General features: G+C 39.6%; 1 protein-coding gene across 3 annotated transcripts in view; it reads right to left on the bottom strand.

Moving 5' to 3' along the window:
• LOC149300362 (schwannomin-interacting protein 1) overlaps positions 1 to 22,765 on the bottom strand; it is a 123,792-nt gene that overhangs the window by 6,404 nt on the left and 94,623 nt on the right. The gene's annotated exons all lie outside the window — the stretch shown is intronic.

Below are 22,765 nucleotides of genomic sequence, written 5' to 3'. Positions count from 1 at the left end.
TTAAACAGCTGTTTGATACGCAGTGCAAAATGTCCCATCTACTGTCAAATCTCATTCACTAAATGAATAGGATGAACCGCAACTGGTTTATAGCCATTCCTGCCGTCCATCAATCTTGAGTAGGTCCTTACTTTGTATTACAGGTTGAACTACTGACAATCAAACTATAAGAGGATTAGCTGAACTTTCATGAAGACATGCTATGAAACCAATCCCATTAAAGATCGAGATGCTAGCTCTATTGGTCATGTAGTCATTTTAACCTCCATACCCGCGTGCATTATAGGGCAAAAGCGAATTACTTACAACACTGCTAAAAGTAGGCGTTAATAATCCTATGAGCACTAGAAGCACAAAGATTTGAAATTCTTATTCCGAATTCCCATGTGATAATCGTTGGAAAAACTTCCTAGATGTACTTATCCTTGCCAACGAACTGTGGCCCGTAAACTTGGCAGGATATCTGTAGAGATCTGACGCTGCCAAATCCAATGATAAATTTACGGAGCTGATATGTGAAGCTAAATTAATATGAAGAAGAAAAAAAAACTGTGTATTTTAACTTGGGCTTAAAAGCAATGGCTTGCTAGACTTTTCAAATCAGCTGTAAGTGGATTTGGAAAATAGCAGCCAGACACTCGAATGTCGCTAAGGAGCGTTTAACATTCTGATTAATAGTCACTGATTTCTGCTCTTCGATCTTCAGCATATCTTAAGTTAAATTCCATATAATTATGAATTTAGAGTGTGTTACTTAATGACTAAAGACATTACATTTTTAGAACTTGGTCTCAATCAAGACTTGGCCTGTAGTGCAGAAGTACATACACCGGCCATATATTCTTATAATTAAGACACAAGTCTACAATAGAGCATATACTAAAGAGCCAGTTGTCCTTTGCTGTGACTACTTTGTAATATTTCATATATATTATTTAACACACTAAAGAAACATTGTATTTCATTTTTTGCATTAAAATAGTAATGCTCAAGCTCTCATACAAGCTACATTTTATATATGCAGACATACAATACGTGTATAAGAATTGTTATTTCCTATTAAATGACTAAATATTAAAAATAGCATGGAATTACCAAACCTCGTTCTCCACATTCATTTGGGGCAATAAAAAACCAAGACTGGCCATGTCCACTCTCAAACTTCCAAAACGTGGGGGTGGACTTGGGGTTCCGGACCTCCGATCTTATTATAAAGCTACACTGATAGCCCAGATGTTTACAGCATTCAAAGCGTCTGAGCGCCCTAAATGGTTGGAACTGGAATCTACCTTTACATCGCCTTATCAAATTACAGAATTGCTATGGTTCCTACCTTCTTTATTCCCGAAATTCACCTTGGCTCTTCTCAGCACTCGGTGGTCTCTGCACGTCTGGAGAGAGATTATATCCAAACTTTTGCCCTTCCCGGGTGCTCTTCCCTATGCCCCTTTATCACCGCTCTCTCACTTTTCTAAAGATCTTAGTCTTCAATCTTGGATGTCTCTGGGTATCCACAACATTGGCCAACTCATGACAAAATCTAGGTTGATGTCATTTGCGGACCTTAGAACCAGATTTGGCCTCCCCCTTTCTGAACACTACACGTTTCTCCGCCTGAGTAATATTCTACGGACAGTGTTCTCACATCCAGACTTTGAAGCGAATAGGAAAGTCCTTTTTCGATGGTATATGGTTCCGACGAGGTTGGCCGTGATCTTCCCTTCTTGTTCCAACCTCTGCTGGAGATGCCAGAGTGCTCCTGGCACAATGAGTCATATTTGGTGGCATTGTCCCAATATACAAATATTTTGGAGGCAAATTTTTGCCCTTCTTAACTCCTTTCTAGACTTTAAAATACTTCCTACTGTTAAAATTGGACTGCTAGACATGCTACCTAAAAGCATTGCCCCGTGTTATAGACCTCTGACCTTGCACATCCTTACTTCGACAAAACGTCTGATAGCAAGACATTGGATATCCACTAACATACCGAATCTGTCGCAACTCAGAGATGACCTTACCTTTATTGAACATAGAGAGGCATTGACATACACTAAATCTGACCGTTTAGAAACCCACAATAAGATTTGGACAATTTGGCACCTTTTGGCGTTACCGTATTTGAATTCAGCCATCCTCTTGGATTTGGGGTTTTTTGGGGTTGGGGGGCTCCGGGTGTGACCTGCTCCTTTTGCGTCATGGGTCGCGCGTCGCTCCACGATTAGAGGTTGGTGTTGCTGGCCCGCCGCCTACTCTTGAAGGGAATTGGGTCTTACTATCAGACCGGATGGTTCTGAATAATGAGGGGACACATATTACCTGTATAATGAAGGTTAGCTGAAGATTGCTGCATTCCTTGCATATAGCACTTCCTCTGTTTTTTCTTTTTTGTTATTTCTTTTCTTCTTTTTTTTTTGTGTTATTTCATAACTAAGTATTACGAATAACACCGTACTCTCGTATGGTAAACATAGTAAACATAATGTTACATTTTCGTTGTGCACTGTTGTTTACATATTATGGTTCACAGCTGGTCCTTGGGAATGCTTCTTTCTCTTGTTTTTTAGGATGACATCTCTACACACTCATACACCCTTCAATTATACTCTCAACCAATTTGTTTGTATTCACGACAGTGATACGTTGTCTCCTCAGCAATCTTCGTCCTGTGAAGATTTCACTCTGTCCATATTATAAGAGCAATTTCAGACGAGCTGTATCTTTGACCAGTATTGTACTTTATTGAATGTTTGTGATTTCTGAAATGTACACATGTACCTAGACTTTTTTTTATATGACCAATAAATCACAATTTTCAAAAAAAAAAAAAAAAAATAGCATGCAAGATTATGAGGAAAAATGCCTCTATTTCCATTAGGTGTTTAACTACAACTCCTGGCAAAAAGTGGAGGATCATGGGAGTTGCAGTTCAGCACACGCTGGAGAGCTACGTGCTATATGATTAAATAATGGTTGCCTGAACGTCAAGCAGATTGTAAATATTTGCCAGCTGGGACAGACAAGTAGTCCTCTTTTTCGTAGCCTTGGTTCTAGCTGTTTGCCTGTGTAAATCTTTATCTTACGCTGCCTTGATTTTAATTTTTAAAATAAAATCTGCAAACACAAAGGACAAATCACTTCATACAATTAAAAGGATATGGAATCTAATCTGCTGTAAGAAGATTAACTACAAGAATGGACCATAATCCATGACTACCCCCATCCTCATCTTCTTGTTATCAAATTCAGTCTCCGGAATAAAACTCCTTGTAAGTAGTTAGCATTTGGAGGGGAAAACTAAATAAAATATGCAGTTTTTCTTTTTTTTTTATGAAATATGCAGCTTTAAACAAAAGTAATGTATTTTCATTAATCATATATAAGGGGGTGGGCAAAAGAAAGCATTAAGCTTCTTAACTATCTTCAGCATTCTACGTGCTGTCTATTGGAAGCAATTAATGTAATCCTGCTGCAGGGAAAGCTTCGGTAAGATTACTTTCCAATCGCTGTCCTTGCACTTCCAGCAATCAATCTAAAAACAGTATATTTTTAATGGATTCATAGATTTGTGTTAAGTTATAAGGAATTACTATCCTACAGCATGATTGAGATATGTTAAAATTTGGTAAAGCCCTGGCATCAACATAAGCATGTTGGACGGTAGTAGCATCTCACCACCATTATTCTCTGAAGAGTGAGTTGTAGGTAAGTCTCAGTCAGTGAGACTCACCATGGCTGGTGCTTCATGATGTACAGTTAAGGAGGAGAAATAAGATTGGAAACACCTTCAAAGTTACAGTTTGATGGGCAAGAACAATTGCTGAAGATTGACATGTTCTTCTCAGCACACATCAGTGCTCAGTGTTCACAAGACATAATGAAGGAAGCAGGTATCCCGTCTACAATAGACTGAGCGATGGCCAAAAAAAAATCTGGTGACCCCCTCAGTCATGAGTAGGAACCAAAAATGCAATGGCATTGTAACTCTAGGAGCCTTGGCTGCCTTAGTTTTATGGAATGGATGATCAACAAGGGTGATCACAGAGGCATAAAGTGTAATGGGAAAGGGACTCAAGAAGTAACTGGGAATAACAGAGCGGACATAAACATACACGCTGCTTACTCCACAGAATAAATTAACTACTGTCTCCTACCTTTCTAGAACTCTCCACCAGTTTAAGAGCAGTTATTTTCTGGATGATCACATCCTTCCGTTTGCTGCTGAAATTCATCGTTGAACTGCTTGAGACATCTAGCCCTATCAGCGCTCCCTTCTTTTTTCCTGCACTAGCCATCCCCACAGCTTCCGATTGCCCATACCGCCAGGATCACTGACACACCACCCAAGTGTTGGAGTTTCCCCACACACCGGCCACGGTCTGTTTGTTCTTCTCACATACAAGTGAAGACATCTGTTGCTCTCTGCTTTTCAGATCTAGCTCCTGCACAACACTTAGGCCTGTCATAATCATCTTGGTCCTGTTCTTCCGAGGGAATGCAGCTAACCTCTACTGATAAGATTGTTGTCCTTTTCCAAATAAAGTCAAATGTAGCACCTGGATTCTTGACAAGCGTTATATTTAGATACCAAACCTAAAAAAAGAGACGTCATTCATGCAAGGCTGCGACGATCACTGATAAAGGCAGCTTTAGATCTGCTTTCTACTAAGGACAGTACAGGCGTTGCAGTGGGTGTTTGAACGTATAAATTCACAATGCAGCCAGATCTTCCTTGGCCAATTAAGGGTCATCCATTGGTAAAATAATCAAACCTTAAGTGGACTTAAGTGGAAAGAACGTATATATGGGTAAAGGTGCCTGTAAATATGATATATATATATATATAATTATATACTGATAATATATATTAATGTCACATTACATTTTATTATAATACTTGATTTGGCAAATTAGCTTTAATTATACACACTCCAGAGTCAGACTAACAAATCTATCATTTTAAAAGCAGTAAATCAAACCATTATTTTGTTTTTATTTTACTGCTTACATTGTTTTACTTGAATTTCATTGCCCAGCTCCATTACATACTATTTAGTTCACAAGCACTTAGCAGAGGTGTCTCACACATGGATATATCAAAATATTTCAATTATTATTATTATTATTTCTTGTGCGTGGTAACATTTATACCATGACAATAGATGAGGCGGCCAATAAGAAACTGCTGTTGCACAAATATAAAACACAACCCAAAATATATTAATCCCAAGACTGTGTAATGCCGCTGATGCAATTCTTAGTCATTCCTCTGGATATGCTCTCTAGGGGTTTTCAGTATATTACATCATTACTGATGACTACCCGGGCAGTATGTGTAATCTCACTTTGAAACCACTTACTCACATTATATGTAGTATCGGAAGAACTGAGATACTTATTGATCTCAAATCATCCAGCAAGTGTGCAAATATAATGCGTTCAAACCAACAGTGACTAGCGTAAAAACTTTAATATTAAAGCCCAAGAACGCTTTCTACAAAACGTCAAACCATAAAAAAAGAGCGTAACGCTGAATGCACTCATCATGCCTGGCTTCGTAACCTCATCTGCAGACAAATACGCTGGGACACTAAGGTCCTTGGCAAAACATTATCTGTAAGAAGCTCCATTTCATAAATTCTGCATTTGTTTTAACCCCCATCACCTGAAGAAACCACCACCAAGCACCCTGAGGTCATTTATATCCTATGTACCGGTAATTTACAAAAAGTGATACAGTTTAAATGCTTTTGTATCATTAAGTCATAAGAGTTGGCATGATTGACTTGGAAATCATTCTACTCACCCTAAGTATCCAGACATGAAGTGGCACAAAGGTCCACATTTTGGGCAATACACAAATATTACCCCATTCTACCCATCTCAAGCACCCATTTTTTGTGAAGACTGCCTTGTAGAAGACACAGCATTATTACAATGGAGGAGATGTTCTAAGGTTTCAGTTTTGGGTGCTAAACACATATGAGATAGGTGGTTGGCACAGTGGTCACCTGAGGCAACCCAATATATCATACACATTAGCATTTACCATCTCATCACCCGCCTCTTGTGCAGCTGATTGGAAAATCACCCAATTTGCCGATTTTCCTTGTGGTCCTATGGTGGTCTTTGGCATGATTATGGCTTATAAATATTCATGTTATGGGTGTCAAACCTGTGGTAAATTGTGTATATTTAATTTTGTCTGTTTCTTAGCTGTAGAAGGTAAAAATATGTTCATAAATATGTTCCAATGTGATGCACTGCCTACCTCAAATTAGGCATTTATGAATAATTTAACTTGCCCTACAAAAAATATGATCTGAAAACAATGTCACTATTTAGATGCAAACAACAATTGTTCCTCTAATTCTTGGTCAGCCGTAGCATGGCCACTAAACATAGACTGAATTGCATGCTATCTATAACTAAAAATCAAACAACATTTCAGTGATGTGCTTAATAATATCACACACGTATCACAGTATGTTATAATGAGCCTTGTTGTAATAACTGTAGCTTAGTGAATGTCTAAGAAGACTTAGAAGTCAGTGCGGCAGAAAAAAAGGCTCCGATCTGAAGCCAGCTCGGCTGTCCAACCTGTCATTTAACTCAAGCAAACCGCCCGGCTCACTGTGATAGGTGCTTCACCAGATTAAGTTCTAGATCTAGAAGGACTTGATGCATAAATTACATTTCACACAAAAATTGTTTTATATGCTGGACTGAAGGAAATGAATCTTAATTGTTGTTGAGGTAACAAGGTCAGTATTCAGTCTCTTAACTATACCCTGGGCAGTACCACCCAATGGGAATAGATACTCCAAAACAATATCCAATATCTGCATGTAAGAAGGGATCAGACAATTGTTCCTGCATGCTAACAGTAAAACACATGCCAGCATGTAAACGTGTTGCCATGGTAACCAGTAGCTAGACTACACTGCTGATTACAAGCACCAATCCCTGCTCTATTTAGAGCTGCTGCTGATCGGTCAGTGACCAGAGCCTCCATACTTAAATGGCAAGGCTGACTTGGGTCAACTACATGCAGAAAAGCTTTTCTTTCACAAGCATTTTCAGTAATTGCAGTAAATCGGTCAGAGTGCCACAAAATATGTGTTACATGGATGGTCCCTCAGAGCCACCTGGCTACCGATCCCACAAAAGGGTTAAAAATACCTCCTTATAAAAACTAGTTCTTTATAACAAACATTTTTTAAACAGGTGCAGGTGTGTATAAGGTGATTAAATGTATGCTAATAAAATGTATGGGCTCTAGTGCCAGAGTTATTTTGAGAGGTATACTGGTCGCTTCGTGTCAACTGAAACCGGTAGCATACTTACGTACCCTTCCTAAAACCCTAAATGGTTCTAATTAAGGCAAACCTTCCATATGAACCTAGGATGACTCCAACACACCCTGATATTGCATATATCTGGGGTCGTGCAATGTCAGTCCTTTGAATGGACAATCCACAGAGACCAGTAAAACCTTCCATTACAAGAACCAGACCAGGCCACTCCTTGGATAGTTGACACTGGATAACTAGACAGCTGTGTACGCTCGTAAAATACCACTCTGTGATATTAAGCCACAGACCAAATATTTAAACTAACAACTGTAGTGTATTCCCAACACAGCAAATCCATTGAGCTCTGGCTCCGTGTGTGTCCTTCCTTCTAACCAGCCTCCCATCTTCTAGGAAAGGAAAATATGTCTTTCAAGATATAGGCTCAGATGACGGGGGAGGGGAAGACACACTAACACATCACTTGTCACTAATAGCAGTCATGATAACAATGCCTTCTATAATGGACTTGCGAGTTCTCACTTGTACAAGAATTTATCTTCCTTGCTTACAACTGAGACGCAAATTAATCTCAAAACAAACTCTACTTTCGAGAATATCAGCAGCGAGCGTAATCATTAACCCTATACATACACTAAAGGTGTCCAGTATATAATTATTATATAAGGAAGCAGATGTAAGTCCCAATATGCTTTAGATCACAGGTGGGTCAGTATTAAGTAGATTCCACTTTCCTAGTTTTAAGCCTCGTACTGCTTTTAAGACAGAGACACATTTCTTCTACCACAGACATAGAACATGGGCAGCAAATATATACTAAAAGTGATCGCTAACCACTGTTTTATGTATTTTACGTTACATTAACAAATAGTGGTGTGTAACTTTTTGGACAGGTTTATATTGGTGTGTCCAAGTCCTTCATACAAGGTTCTTTCAAAGCTCTGTTGTTAAAATGTATTTATATAGCACTTGATATATTTCATATACACATACATAAAGTAAGAAAGACCCTGCTTGCAGGCTTACACTGAATCGCCATACGAGTCTGCTCTGAAAATCAAAGAATGGACAATTCCATCAAAAACACTTCAAACTGCGTAAAAGCATATCAATGCTATTTTTTAGATTAAACTTTATGCTTTCTTTCTTCCACTGTATCTGTGACTGTAGGTGTCAAAAATAACATGGAAAGAAAAACAGAATTCATGCCTAGCACATAAATCACACCTATTGCCTCAAGCCTACCTACCCTGAGCCATGATGTAATACCCCCGTCATAATTTCCAGTATAGCAACATGGAAAATGACTCTCAGCCACCAGATCTCGACCTTGTGGTCAGATATCCTCAGTGTACTGAACCTACGGTCATGTCAAAAGACAGGGTCAGCTCTTCAGCTGTCCATCCCAAGGGTTGGAGTAGAAAGGACATCAGCTCGGGGTTCCAGTTCTGGTGTAAGGCACTCTTCATCTATATGTGTTAAATGCTTCTCAAGCTGGGGTGGTAGCAGCTAATAAATGCACAACTTATTAAAAAAAGCCACAAGAAAGTAAGAGGAACATGGTATAAAAATCTTTTCCACCAGTCCTCCTATATTGTTATATGTAAACCAGACAAGAACAAAATAGCATGCAAAGAGCAATGAGTGGATTTGTGTGTGTTAAGTTTGTGTTACATGTATATAAAAATACATACATTGGATACAATCTATACGTCAAATATATTTTATACATTGTAGCACTTGCACCCTGCCTGGAGCACAACCTGCGAGCACAAAGTCGATATAGGCAAATAAAGGTATACTCGTCTACTCCTGTTTTTCTAGTCATGTCGAGTGACACATAACACTAAAAATATTTTTTTTTATCAGTGCCCATGGATGTGATGGGAAATGACATCAGCTTTATGACACACTAAATGACCTTAACACCAAGGAAAGATGCAGGAATTAAAGTTTGCCAAATTAGTCATTCCCTAATGCCAGAAAATAATGGCAAAATAATAATTTATCAAACGCCAAGTCACCTGTCACCTGGCTTTGAAGGGTTAAACGGTTGTGTTGTCCTGAGCTTTTAACAGAACTGACTTCCAGAGCTGATGGGGTTAAAAAAAAGTTGAACTTGCTCCCTTTAGATTTCCAATTCTAATGGATACCGGCGCACACACTGACGCTTTCATGTGAATATTTCAATTATTAAAGCCAGTAATTTGCACATATCTATCTTTTTACATTCTTGGTGGAAAGAAACCCCCCCAACCAAGACATTAACACGTTTACATCGGCAGGCGCTAAATGGAACAGTTTGAATATATATTTTTTTAATGTTGCACAGTAGAAACATCCAACAAATGTTAAATTGAGCCTAAAATTGCAATTTGAAACCGAGATCTGTAAAATAGACATTTGTTATCTAGAATTACTAGCTCCTCATAGATCACCTATTCCTCCAATGTGTTAAAAGGAAAAAACAAACACTATCGTTTATAAATTTCTCTAAGCGTCTTTTATCCATTAACTTTAAGTGTTCCCATCTAAAAAAAAAATATATAATTTTTCTGCAGAAAAAAAAAAGGACTGAACGCACAGACCTTGCCGAATGTTAGTTGTGGTCACATTTTTATTACTATGCAAGTATATATATATATATATATAATTATTATTTATTGTTTTATATAGCGCCATCAAATTCCATAGCGCTGTACAATGTATTTATATATATATATATAGTTTGCACACAGATTAGTTATGATTTCATATCTGATAGAATATTACAGGCAGACATACATGGTGGAAAAGGCAGATCTGGATGGGTGGACATGTGAGCGAGGGATTCACACTATGTGGATAACACATTACAGTACAGACAGCAGCCGGTCTCCTAGCAATGGAAAGGCCTTCCCGGAGATGAATATCATCAGATACAAGATGCCTCCTTACCTGATACGCACAATTCTCTTGGTGTACCATCTCAGTGCATCATACAGCAAGTGGAGGGCAAACGTGAAGATGATGGAGATACAGACTGGGTGGAGGAGCTGATAGTGTCTGAGGAGGAGAGCGGGGTGGGCAGGAAAAACGCCCTTACGGGGGGCGAATAGGCTTTCTGCGGATTAAAATGGATGCTGCCTCTTGCTGCTTCAACCTGCGCAAGAGCAAAGCTCTCTCTCTTCAGAAACAGAGCGGAGCCGGTCTCCTCTGGGAATGGGGCGATGAGGCTTAATAACAACATCTAGTTGGGACGGAGATGGGGGAGGGGTCGCTTGCTCATTGCGAACACAATTGGCCAATTATATGATGGATACAAAAGAAAAAAGGATCACTCTGAGGCTGGTCTGACCTTCTGAAGCTTGTGAAGGCAGTTAACTGATGTGGAAAACATCATCTACTCATTAAAACTGGAGAATTACATAAAAAAAACCCAAAAACCTCTGACCTCGCAAGAAATTATTCGACGAAGTTTTTTTTACAATTTTTATAAAATAAAAATTTGAATTTAAAAAAAACCATAAAACCCAAGATCCCTACTGTGTAATAATGTTACATCATACTAAATAAAACATTAGAACATCAAACATGGGAAAATGTCACACTAGCTAGAAAAACCATACCTGGCTAGGCAAGGGTTAATATTAATAATCCATGCAAAGGCGCGGTGGTGTGTCATATATTAAAAAAACCAAACACTTTAAACAGTTAAGCTGTGTATCACTTCTAAAGATTTCTCTATTGTTTTATTATTATTTTCTTAAGTTTAGCTTTTAGTTCCTTAAGTTCTGAAGCGATACAAAAAATACAGATAACAGCGCTCTATAAAAAATAGGAATATTTCAATAAGATAGCTATGCACTAAAAAGCAGATAGTGGTTATCGGTCTAGAAGTTTAGGAAAAGCCAGTATGGACACATTAGATGCTCATCATCGGGAAGACGACGGAGCAGCAACATAAGAAACTGAGAAAGGACCGCCACGCCTGCCTCCTCAACTGTCTACACCACGCATTAGAATTAAATATTAAAATGCTGACATATATAATATAATAACGGCTTACGTACCACAGTCCAGTTTAAGGCTGATGGGAAGTGAAAATTATACGACTGCAGACCAAAAAAAAAACCTCAAAAAAGAAAAGTCAAAGAAAAACCTAATTCCGCTAAACTAAGAAACCAGCCACAAGCTACATTATGTAAGCAGCCTCGCATCCTCTGTCCGTTCCACTCTGCTGTGCCACAGTTTACGGCTCTTTGTTCTAATTATATGTGAAAGTCGCAGTCCTCTTAGCCTTTGGCAGAGCTGGTGCTGGAAAGAAAAGTACTTCTCCAAATAACCGAACGCAAAACAAGGAATTGACATTTAAAAAGTAAAAGTCTTTAGAATGGCGGCGCGATGAGAATCCACTGCCAGCGTATTGTAGGCTGCCAATTAAAATTAGCTGGCAGCCATCACAATATATACAGTGAGATTTAATTAGAAATTCACTTTGGCCTTTCGCACAAAGCCCTGGCTCCGGTATCTGCACACATTCCTATCAAGCATTATCTCCACTGAGCAGACAGCGCTGTGAATAGCAGCTCTTAGCAGTCCGGCACGGCCATTGGTTCCGCCAGGGCAATTGTATGCACTCAGCAAACACAAAAGACCAAGCAGCAGACCATGGCGGGTGTGCTTTATAACAGCGATGTGATGGAATGTTTCAAGCCCGTACGACTTCTCAGTTTAATGAGAAACTTCACTTTCTTGTTATGTGTTTATGTCCATATTGACATTAGTGTATTTTTATTCTCAATCACTTAAATTTAATTCCCTGTAATATTTGCAATTTTTATCAATATAAAAAAAACAGCAATAAAATGTTTAACTCTTTGAATACCAGCTTGGTTCCAAATCAACCGTATTAGTCCTCTGGTCCCCAAGAAGCAGTATGCGATAAAACAAAATATGATTGTTTTATAACTATATTAATTTTTTTATTTTTTTTGCTTCTCTCTTTATAGACAGAAAGTACCCTACGTGTCACAAACGTTTAGGCCACAGAGTTTTACGATCACCACATTTTCAAGCTATGTCAAATTGTAACAGTGTAACAAGAAAGATCTTTAGTCCCTTCAGTCCTAAAATGTAATCTGACCCCCCCCCACACACATTTTTTTTAGCAGTTACTGCGACTTTGAAAAGAGAAAGATTAATGTCTTTGTCACGCCTATAAAAAAAAAACACCTGACTTAGAAGTTGCAGTTCTGTGGCTGCAGCTGCTCTCCTCCTCCTCTCCCTCCATGGGTCAACATACGCATTAGGAAGGTACACTACATAATTACTACATGGTAATGAAGTAATCATAACATCACAGCTAATCACAGAAGGAAGGGAAGCCCAGGCAGGTTGTGGTGGTAGGGGACTCTATTATTAAGAGATAACCGAATGGTTCGGCATGTTGCAGACAGAGTGGATAGATTATTGGGAGGGGCGGGTGAGGATCCAGGTGTCTTGGTGCACATCGGCAATAATGATATAGTAAGAGGAAGATGAGGAGTCCTAAGGTTTGCAACAGGGTTAATGTTCCTGGAGCGAGAAGCCAAATGGCAAATTATTTTTAATGTGGATAAGTGCAAAGTAATGCATCTAGGACATAAAAACCCAAGGACAGAGTATAGAATATTTGATACTTTCCTAACCTCAACATGTGAGGAAAGGGATTTAGTGGTAATCATTTCTGAGGATAGACATTGCAGTAGAGCAGCAGGTAATGCGAGAAGAATGCTTGGTTGTATAGCGAGAGGTATTAGCAGTAGAAAGAGGGAAGAGCTCAGGCCGTTGTACAGATCACTGGTGAGACCTCACTTGGAGTATTGTGTATTGTACTGGAGACCGTATATCCAGAAGGATGAAGTTGGAGAAAGTTCAGAGAAGGGCTACTAAAATGGTTCATGGATTACAGGATAAAACTTACCAGGACAGGTTAAAGGATCTTAACCTATATAGCCTGGAAGAAAGACGTGACAGAGGATAGAAACATTTAAATACTTAAAGGGAATGAACATGATGAAGGATGAGTTTATTTAAAGAAGAAATACTATGACAACATGAGGACATATAAGCTAGAGGGGCAAAGGTTTAAAAGTAATATCAGGAAAAAGTACTTTACTGAGAGGGTAGTGGATGCATGAAATAGCCTTCCAGCAGAAGTGGTAGATGATAATACAGTGAAGGAGTCTAAGCAAGCATGGGACAGGAATAAGACCTGGACTAAGGAAAGTATTTAGAAAGTGGGCAGACTAGATGGACTCAATGGTTCTAATCTGCTGCCACATTCTATGTTAAAACCGTGCATCTTTCTCATTGAGTGCGCCTGCACAAAAATATGATTGACAGCATGACACTATTTACTTAAGCAAACACACATACAACTAATTATTGGGAATAAAATATAAAACACAAAGTATTTCTTTCACTGTCAGCAGTGTTACCAGTTTTTCGGTTGTGAGAGCTACACAATGTTTCAACCATTTTCGATGACTTTGTTGCAATGTTCTTTATTATAGAGGAGTCCAACATGACTAGATGTCCCCTTGAGGCATTTGTAAACCCAAAAAGCCTCTTATAAGTGTCTTTCTTGCATCTCTAACTTATTAATACCATAATAAGGTATCTAATCTCATTGGTGAAAATAGTGGGAATCTTTCTGAATAAAGACACAACAGCAGTAGACCAAACCATGTTGTGCGCCATTCCCAAACAGAGTGCATACACAACACACATAACATGGCTCTCTAAGGCAGGGCTCGACAAATCCCAGGGGCCAGGAAACCATGGCGACAGAGAATTTTGTCCTGGCGCCTAGGTGTTTGTCAGCCTCTTACTCCCACAGAGTGATCCTGTAGGCTGAAAACGCGGTTGCAGGAAAACCAGCAATCGTGTTTTCAGCTGCCACAGGCCGCTTCAGGGCAGTAGCGTACCTAACGGGGGGCGGTCCGCACCGGGTGCCGCTCATCAGGGGGGTGCCAACTTGACGGCACCCCTCCAGAGACGGACAATAATGTCCGCCGCTGGAAGAGCACGCTCGCAAGGGAGTGATATCGGAGATCTTTTACAGACCTCCGGCTCCCTTGAGTGATTTTAAGCCGGTTCAAGGATCTCCCTTGAACCTGGATTAAAATCACTCAAGGGAGCCGGAGGTCTGTTAAAGGACACAACACCCCCCTGCTGCCTGATCGCTCCATGAGACCGTCAGCGCAGTGTTAACCCCTTCAATGCCGCGATCGCGGCATTTAGGGGTTAATTCCCGTTTTGCAAGGGGCTCTGCTGCTAGTGGTCCAGGCAGACCAGCAACAGCAAAAACGAGCCCCCACAAGACCTTTGATGACTTCTGTAGGCATGGAAGCCTACAGCAATCATCAAAGAGACTCCCCCTGCAATGGCTGGCCTATAGACCAGCAATTGCGTCCCAGCTGCCAGAGGCATCTTCAGGGACAGGGGAGAGAGTTCTTCGGTCTCCACATGAGTGTGGTGGCCAGCCCCAACCCTCCCCTGCTGCCCAATCGCTCCATGAGAGCGACAGTGCAGCGTTAACCCCTTCAATGTCACAATTGTGTATGACACATTCGTGGCATTGCAGGGGTTAACATTTGTCCCCAAAAGCTTGTGGGGACTAAATATCAGTCAATGCTGTGCTCCAATGGAACATCAGCACTGAAAGAGTTAAAAAAAAAATCAAAATAATAATAATAATAAAAAAACCCAGCACTGACCTGGAAGTCCAGGGTGCTTCCAGGTCAAATGCTGTGAGTTTAGTAAGTGGGCTGATGATGATCAGATCACTCCTAACCAACTGTTAGTTTAAAAAAAATCCTGGCTCCTAACTTTTTTAGCTGGCGCCTAGATTACCTAACAAATTTGTCAAGCCCTGCTCTAAGGCATGATAGTGATGCCAAACTTCCTGGGCACGGAGGGGGGGGCATATGTCTGCTCCACAATTCTCAGTTGTCTACTCAAGGTCCCTCTATGTTCAACTGGTCACCTGAAGATAAAGACAAATGTCCCCATTCCCCATGTAGGAGGTGACTGTGTAAGGGTGTAATGCAAAGTTTTATGCAATGTGTTTATGAGCACAGATGCAGGTGGACAATGCCGAAAAACGACATCATTGTATTGCAGCAGAGCCATTCAACACAAGTGCGACCAAAGAAGCTTAAGTGTTATCAAACTTCAAAAAAACAACCGTTGATCAAAAATAACAGTTTACATTTAGCCCTCAGAACATCCTCTTGTGAAAGAACTAGGATGCATAGTATGAAATTCTGAGTAAAATGTGCAGCATTCCCCTCGTAGACTGGCTAAATCTGTATTGTGCTGGCTAGAAAATAACGCTCGTCTGGTGTTTTCAAGAGCTGCTGAACCATGCTCGATGTCCGGTTTTGATCAAAACTGGAAATGACACAACGGCTTTGCATGTTTTCCAGCACTTTTATTTCCTCCGGCTATTGTGTCTGCACTTCCTTGCCCTATTTTTATTTTTTTATTGTTTCTCTGATCATTCTGCCTCCTTTGCAGTTTTGCCATCTCTTTTTGCCGCCCAATCAACCCCACTGCAGTCCATATAAATTTTCCTTTTGTGCCTCTCCCCTTGTCTACTTTAATTCCTAGGTTTCCTTTTCTTATGAGCGCTTCTCTCTCCCAATCCATCAAATTAAATGACAAAAAATGAAATATAAAAGGCAACATATAAATGATTTGTATGAAAAAGAGTTCCGTACTCTGCCGCCGTTCACTGCTTCCCTCACTCACTCAACTCAACATTCGTATTAAGTGCACTCTATAGTGTGTTGAGTAGATCAACCTTGGTAGATCTCTCATTTTATTCTTACCTCCACAGAAACTATAAACAATCTTAATCAGTTTCTATGGCAACAACATATCAGTGTCTACTTATGTGTTACATGACTATTCAGTGTTCCCGGGAAAAACTATGAATGAGAAGAAAAAAACATTCTGAATTGAAGGATTATTTCTGGGAAAAGTTTGGTCATCCAGCAGTTCTAGAAATATTGGTGCATTTAGGTGATTATAAAAACGTAATAAAACTCCACACTTACAAGACCTAAAAATAAGAAGTATAGAAACAAAGTGGTTTATAGAACTACCGGACTAGATGCAGTTAGGAGCTAATTTCCTTCTGAGCTGTCGATGTGTGCGGGAACTTTCATGAAAAGGAAGTCCACCTAGGAAAATACGTCAAATGACCCTATTTTCATTTGTCTTCTCTACCTGTTTTTTTTTTCTGTCATGAAATAGGGTAAAATACCGTATTTGCTCGATTATAAGACAAGGTTTTTTTCAGAGCAAATGCTCTGAAAAATACCCCTCGTCTTATAATCGGGGTCGTCTTATAATCAGACCTCAAATAGGTCTGACTATGAGACGACTAAGATCCAGATTCCCCGCAGCTGCAGGGGACCTGGATCCTCCTGTCTCCCCCCACCGCCCCACTTACCGGTACTTCTGAGTCCCCGGTGTGTAGCTGGGGCAGCGTGTAGATGTCTACGCGATTCGCGTAGACAACTTCCGCTGCAGCAGGAAGGAGGCGTGGCTAGCAGCGGGGGTTGTCTGCGTCCATCGCGCAGACCTTCCCCGACTGCGGGGAACTCTGATCTCTGACAGTCGGGGAAGGTCTGCGCGATGGACGCAGACAACCCCCGCTGGTAGCCACGCCTCCTTCCGGCTGCAGCGTAAGTGCGTGGGATCTATACGCTGCCCCGGCTACATGACAGGGAAGTTAGAAGCACCGGTAAATTTGGGGGGGGGGGGCGGGGGGAGTGTTAAATGGGGGGCATAAGGCATTTCTGGAGGCAGAGTGCTCTGTGAAATGCCTTTTAACCCCCTTAATGCCACTCTGCCTCCAGAAATGCCTTTTTAACCCTCTATACGCCACTCTGCCTCCTGAATGCCTTAAACCTCCCTAGATGCCACTCTTCCCCATAATATGCCTTTTAACCCTCTAAATGTCAGAGTGGCATATAGGGGTATAAGGCATTTCTGGAGGCAGAGTGGCACATAGGGGGTCAAAAGGCATATCATGGGGCACAGTGGCATATAGGGTTAAAAGGCATATCATGGGGTACAGTGGCATTTAGAGGGTTAAAAGGCATATCATGGGGCACAGTGGCATATAGGGGGTATAAGGCATTTCTGGGGCAGATGTGCATAACTGGGGGCAGGTTGGAAAATAGAAGGAAATAAAACCAAAATATTTTTCTCAATCATAGCTTTTATTAAAAAAAATAGTTTACATGAATTAACATTTACTGGTAAAACTTTTTTCCTATAGGGTCGTCTTATATTCAGGCTTTTTCTTTTTTTCCTAAATTAATATTCAGATTTGGGGAGTCGTCTTATAATCAGGGTCGTCTTATGATCGAGCAAATACGGTAATAACTTGTATGAATTAGAAGTGGTTAAAAACTTACATTTAATTGCAAAATTACCATTAAAACGTGTGCTGTTTCACTTAATATATATGTTGCATGTTATATATATATATATATATATATATATATATATAATGTTATATAAGCATATAACCTGTTTACTGAGATAAAAGATTTTCTGTTTTTCATAATAGACTTGGGTTTCCCACTATTGAAATAGTTTAATATCTTATAAATTGCAGTAATTAAGCAAATTACAATAACGAAATTTGTTTCAATTTCATTTCTATTTTTACTTTCAGTTTCAGGGTGGCAGCTTGAATTATTTAAGACTAATGTACTGCTCAGGCGGTAAAAAATAGTCAACCATAAATACTCACTCTATTATGTTCCAGTGTTTAATTAAGACATTAAATGATGCAATCAGAATAACTAACACAATTGCACGGTCCCATCCTCTACAATAAATTCCGCCCAAGTCCAAGACTTAATTTGCATTACGCCTTAACAGGCCAAATTGTGATAAAGATTTCAATCATGTTTAAAGAAATCTGTGTTTTCTACTAAAGTAAAGGAAATGGTGTTCTCATCTGAAGAAGACATCTCTGAGGTCCTGAAAGATTACATGACTTCAGGCCCATCTGGCACACCAGACAAGTGCCCAGTGGGTCGCTGGCCAACAGGACCACCAGGTGCTGTAATGTGTGACCACTGGCCGGATATGCCGAGCAGAACACTACGCAAGGATCAAAACGTCCAGACAGCGGCTGCACTCACATCGGGTGGCCGCTCGCCATACAGTACCAGGGCCAACCCTTCATGACCAGTCAGACCATTTAGACTATATATGGTTTTCTAGGTCGGCCTAATATTATATTTTAAAAATATTAATTCATATTAAAACCACCTGCACCTAGGGCAGAAAAATAAATAATGAAAATGTTTGTATCACATTGATTATAACAGCACTTGGCAAGGCTGTTTTGGTGGAAGCCATGGTGACTGCATCACTTCCCACCTACACTGACCTGTTAATGTAGGTATATATGCATAATTATGCTGTAAAAAAAATAAAATACAGAACTAGAAAAGTAGGCCACAGTTTTACCAGTGAATATGTAATAGCACTACCATCTGCTGGCCGATCGGCTTTCTAGAAATACTGAATTAAGCCGCGTTGGAAACCCTGCAGAGTGCCATATAGCTATAGCACTGCTGTCGGCCTCTTCCATAGAGAGAGCTATGTACCATTAGTGAATATGGTTTGGGGCTGGAGACGTTAAAGGGCTACCCAGTCGCTGGGTATAATGATCTCTGGTGCCATGATCTATGTATTGCGGGAAGCCAACCGGTTCAGGTGGGAATCTTAACGTTTTCCACCAATACATTTCAAAGGTTCATTTTACCCACAATTCATTTTACAACAAAATTAAAATGAGGAAGCGCAATAAGAGAAAGTATGTCTGTTTAAGGAAAAGAAAGCCTGGAGATGGTTGCGTTTGTCGAACCAGATCTTCCTCCAGCTCAAACACAAGAGAGAAGTAAAGCTTCCGTCATAGATCTGAAGATCTGTTCATATCGGCTGGAAGTAAGGCAGGAAGCAGAGCAACTCATATTAAGCAATGTGGATATCTGCACTGCTGTGAAATATTCTTTACTATAACTACTACATTCAACATTTTTACAACTAGATGAAGAATCTGAAACATGATTCTTGTGTTATATTCTGCACACCGCTGATGCCACAAAACTCATTGTAATTCTGTATTCATGTAAAATATTGCTTCATTAATGCTTTTTTTCTGGAAATGCTTAGCTGCCATGTGACACAGAAGGAGGCACTGATATGTTGTTGTCATAAAATGCTTCTTAACAAGGAAGACCTACAGAAAAAAAAATTCTTCACGCATGCAATTTGCATTCAAAAATGTGGATTTATTTACTGTTGTTCCAAATAAGATTCCTTTGTCTGCAGAACGCCATTATTTGTGGCTTTCCCACCTTCACACACCACCACTGAGCTGACTGTTTATGGTGATGCTAATAAAGTCCAGCTTATCCAGTGAAGTCCTTTCCCCATAGACTCTCACTAGTCAGAATGTCTCTTGTGGTGATTAAGACTGAGACATTCTACTGTTTACCACCAGGCAGTATCATAAGGAATCAGAGTGTCTGTCTAGTAGGTAGGGCTAAGACAATAACCGAGATGCAGCTGTCTGAACAAATTATACAAAAACTATAATTGTTTTAAAACAAAATATTTTTTAAAACATTTTTATAAAATACCTGCATCTTAAAAGGATAGAATAAAATTAGATCTCAATTCATGTATGTTCTATGTGAGTGACATCTTTAAGATGAGTCCTCATACCTTTCCAAGTTACGTTGTGAAGGGGTTAATTAAGAGCTAAGACGGAGTGCCCCATTCCAATCATTCCATAGCCCTGCTGAAGCATAGAGATTGGGAAACCACGGGAGGTAGAGGGAAATGTCTTCTAAAATATTACCGCATTTATTCACATTACAATTTGAAATATTTCATAAAACCATTTATGGACTCACCTGCTTCTTGGCTTCTAAGAAAACATATAACAAAAGAACTACATTTCTCATAACAAGCTTAAAAACATCCCTCATTGTGTTTAGGACCAGGAGAAAAAAAACAATGGCTTTAGGCTATCAGATACACAAAAATGGCTACCAGGATTAGCCTAAGAGGTCGGAAGGTGACTCTTATTTCCTCTTTGAACGGTCACAAGACAAATTAGTCATCTATTGTTTTCTGCTTGGCACAAAGCTGTAGCAATGCTTCCAGCTGGATTTTTTTTTTTCACATTTTTTTTTTCTCATACGTAAAATTTTTAATTTCAATAAAATAGCAAAGAAAAGTCAATTTTCTTTGGTTTACGAAAGTGAATATTAAGGCAAGTTTCGTGTAGTTACTGGATAATTGCACAGTTCATTTTAATGGTAATGTTATAAAACACATATTATAAGCATTAGTGTCTGCGTCCGCTAGAGAGCTTCTCTGATTACAGAACACAGAAAAAAAGGGATTTCATTCGAACTGCATATAAAGTACGGCACAAAATTCTTAAAAAGAAACCAATAAAAAATAATGGTATAGATTTGTAGAAAACTATTTTCATCCCTGTAAATATTTTTAAAATAGAACCCATATTGTATTAACACTTACCCGTCGGCACTGGGCATTACGGTTTGTGGAATAGGCATTGATCATTTTGGCTTTTTCCCGTCTCACAATTCCAAAAATTTTAATCCCATTTAGTTTATTTGCAAAACAGGTGAAGTTCATGGATAAAATACTCCGAGTGTGAAAAGCCACTTATACATAAAGACCTCTTATCATCATTCTTTTAACCTTTGTTCACGCTACACCCTGACCAAAGTGCATTACAATTAGCCACGCGGACTAGCAGTTTAAATGAAAACAAAATATTAGTCATCAATTTCATCGAAACAGCATGAAGTGGTGCCTGGAAACATGCGTACATTTGTGCCGTATGGAGGGTTACAATTTTAACTTGGGGGGGGACTTATTGCGGTATTACAACGCCACTATCTAAGAGATAACATGAGCCATGCCGCCATGTACTAAGGAGGGATAATCCCTCTAATGCATTCATATCTGTGGGATTTACACAGACAATAAATACAAGAGCAGTATGCAAATCAGCAGACTAAATATTCATGTTTTGTAAAAACTCCGGGAATTGCTATTTTCATGCAAATGAATGCTGATCTTACCATCATAGGGTCTACTTAAATGTACAAACCAACAACATGCAGATGATTCATACTAAATACCGGGGTCACTAGAAGTGGCAATTAGGGTACTTCACGAGTTCACGCACCTATTAGCAGGTTTGCCAATACAGCACATACACACCACCGCAGGGGGTAGGGAAGTGAAAACAAAGATAAATATACGGTAATTAGCGTTTCAGGCCAACGTCAGTGTCATACCGATGTCTAGTAGAGTAACAGGGACGGACACAAATTGGTCTGTGGTATCTCAAAAGAGTTTTTGTTTTCTTTATATGGAATTATAGACAGGTCCAATAAGGAAAGTTCAATCAATCAGTCCATCAATCAGGATCCAACAGGATGAAAGTCGCTGGTCAACCACAGCGTCCTGTAGTACCTTTACTGGGAGGAAGCTGTCCCAACTAAAAATCTCAGTTAAAGGACGAGGAATTCTAAAACCACAATGGCATGAACTACGCACAGAACTCAGCTGCATGTTCTTTTCTTGTCAACAATCTTACGTGTCATCTGGAATGTGTTCTAGATAACATTACAATGTTTCCTGTGATGTGCCCTGAAGCCATATTCTTCTTTCCATATGAAGAGGTCCATGCAAACATGTTTCTCAAGGGTAACCCATAACAAAATTGAGAAAAAAAGAGAATTTGCTTAATTATGAAAAAATCATCTGAAAACCTGTCAACTTTTTCTTATAACCAAGGTTATCTTTTATTGAGATCTCTGATCTGCAGCACTGTCAACTAAGCCAAGGTGCTTGTGACTCACCCTCACTCATGCTCTCTCACATCATGCTTTTATTCACTCTTTCACGCTCTCATTCACTCTCTCAATGTCCCTCTAACTTCTCTGCCAATCGTTTACGTGTTCCTGTCTCCTTTTCTTATCTTGCCTCTTGTTGCTCTTCTGTCTTCTTTCTTCAGTCGCTCCTCACCAGCATCAGCTCCATTATACCGTTACTTCGGCAAAAGGGCGGAACCTCTGCCCACACATTGATTGGAGAATTGGGGAGGAGCACTCTAAAAGGCTGGATTTGTGAAGAAAGGGAGGTACAAAAATGCTTCGCTTTCTTTATGTAGGGAACCGTACCAATATATAGCACAATTTTTCATTAAATACGGTGTTTGCAACAGATATAGGTTTCATTTATTGGCACTCTTGTGTCCCCTTAGTCCAAAAGATGAAAATATCAAGCATGTTAAAAGAGACATTTGTAGTAATGTACTACCCTGCGATCATAAGCCCTGC

This window comes from Sceloporus occidentalis, unplaced genomic scaffold, assembly GCF_023333645.1.
Source record: "Sceloporus occidentalis isolate IW3139 unplaced genomic scaffold, rSceOcc1.0.p SCAF_25, whole genome shotgun sequence".
NCBI lineage: Eukaryota > Metazoa > Chordata > Lepidosauria > Squamata > Phrynosomatidae > Sceloporus > Sceloporus occidentalis.
The sequence above is the reverse complement of the archived record's forward strand: the minus strand, read 5'-3'. Positions and strand labels throughout refer to the sequence as shown.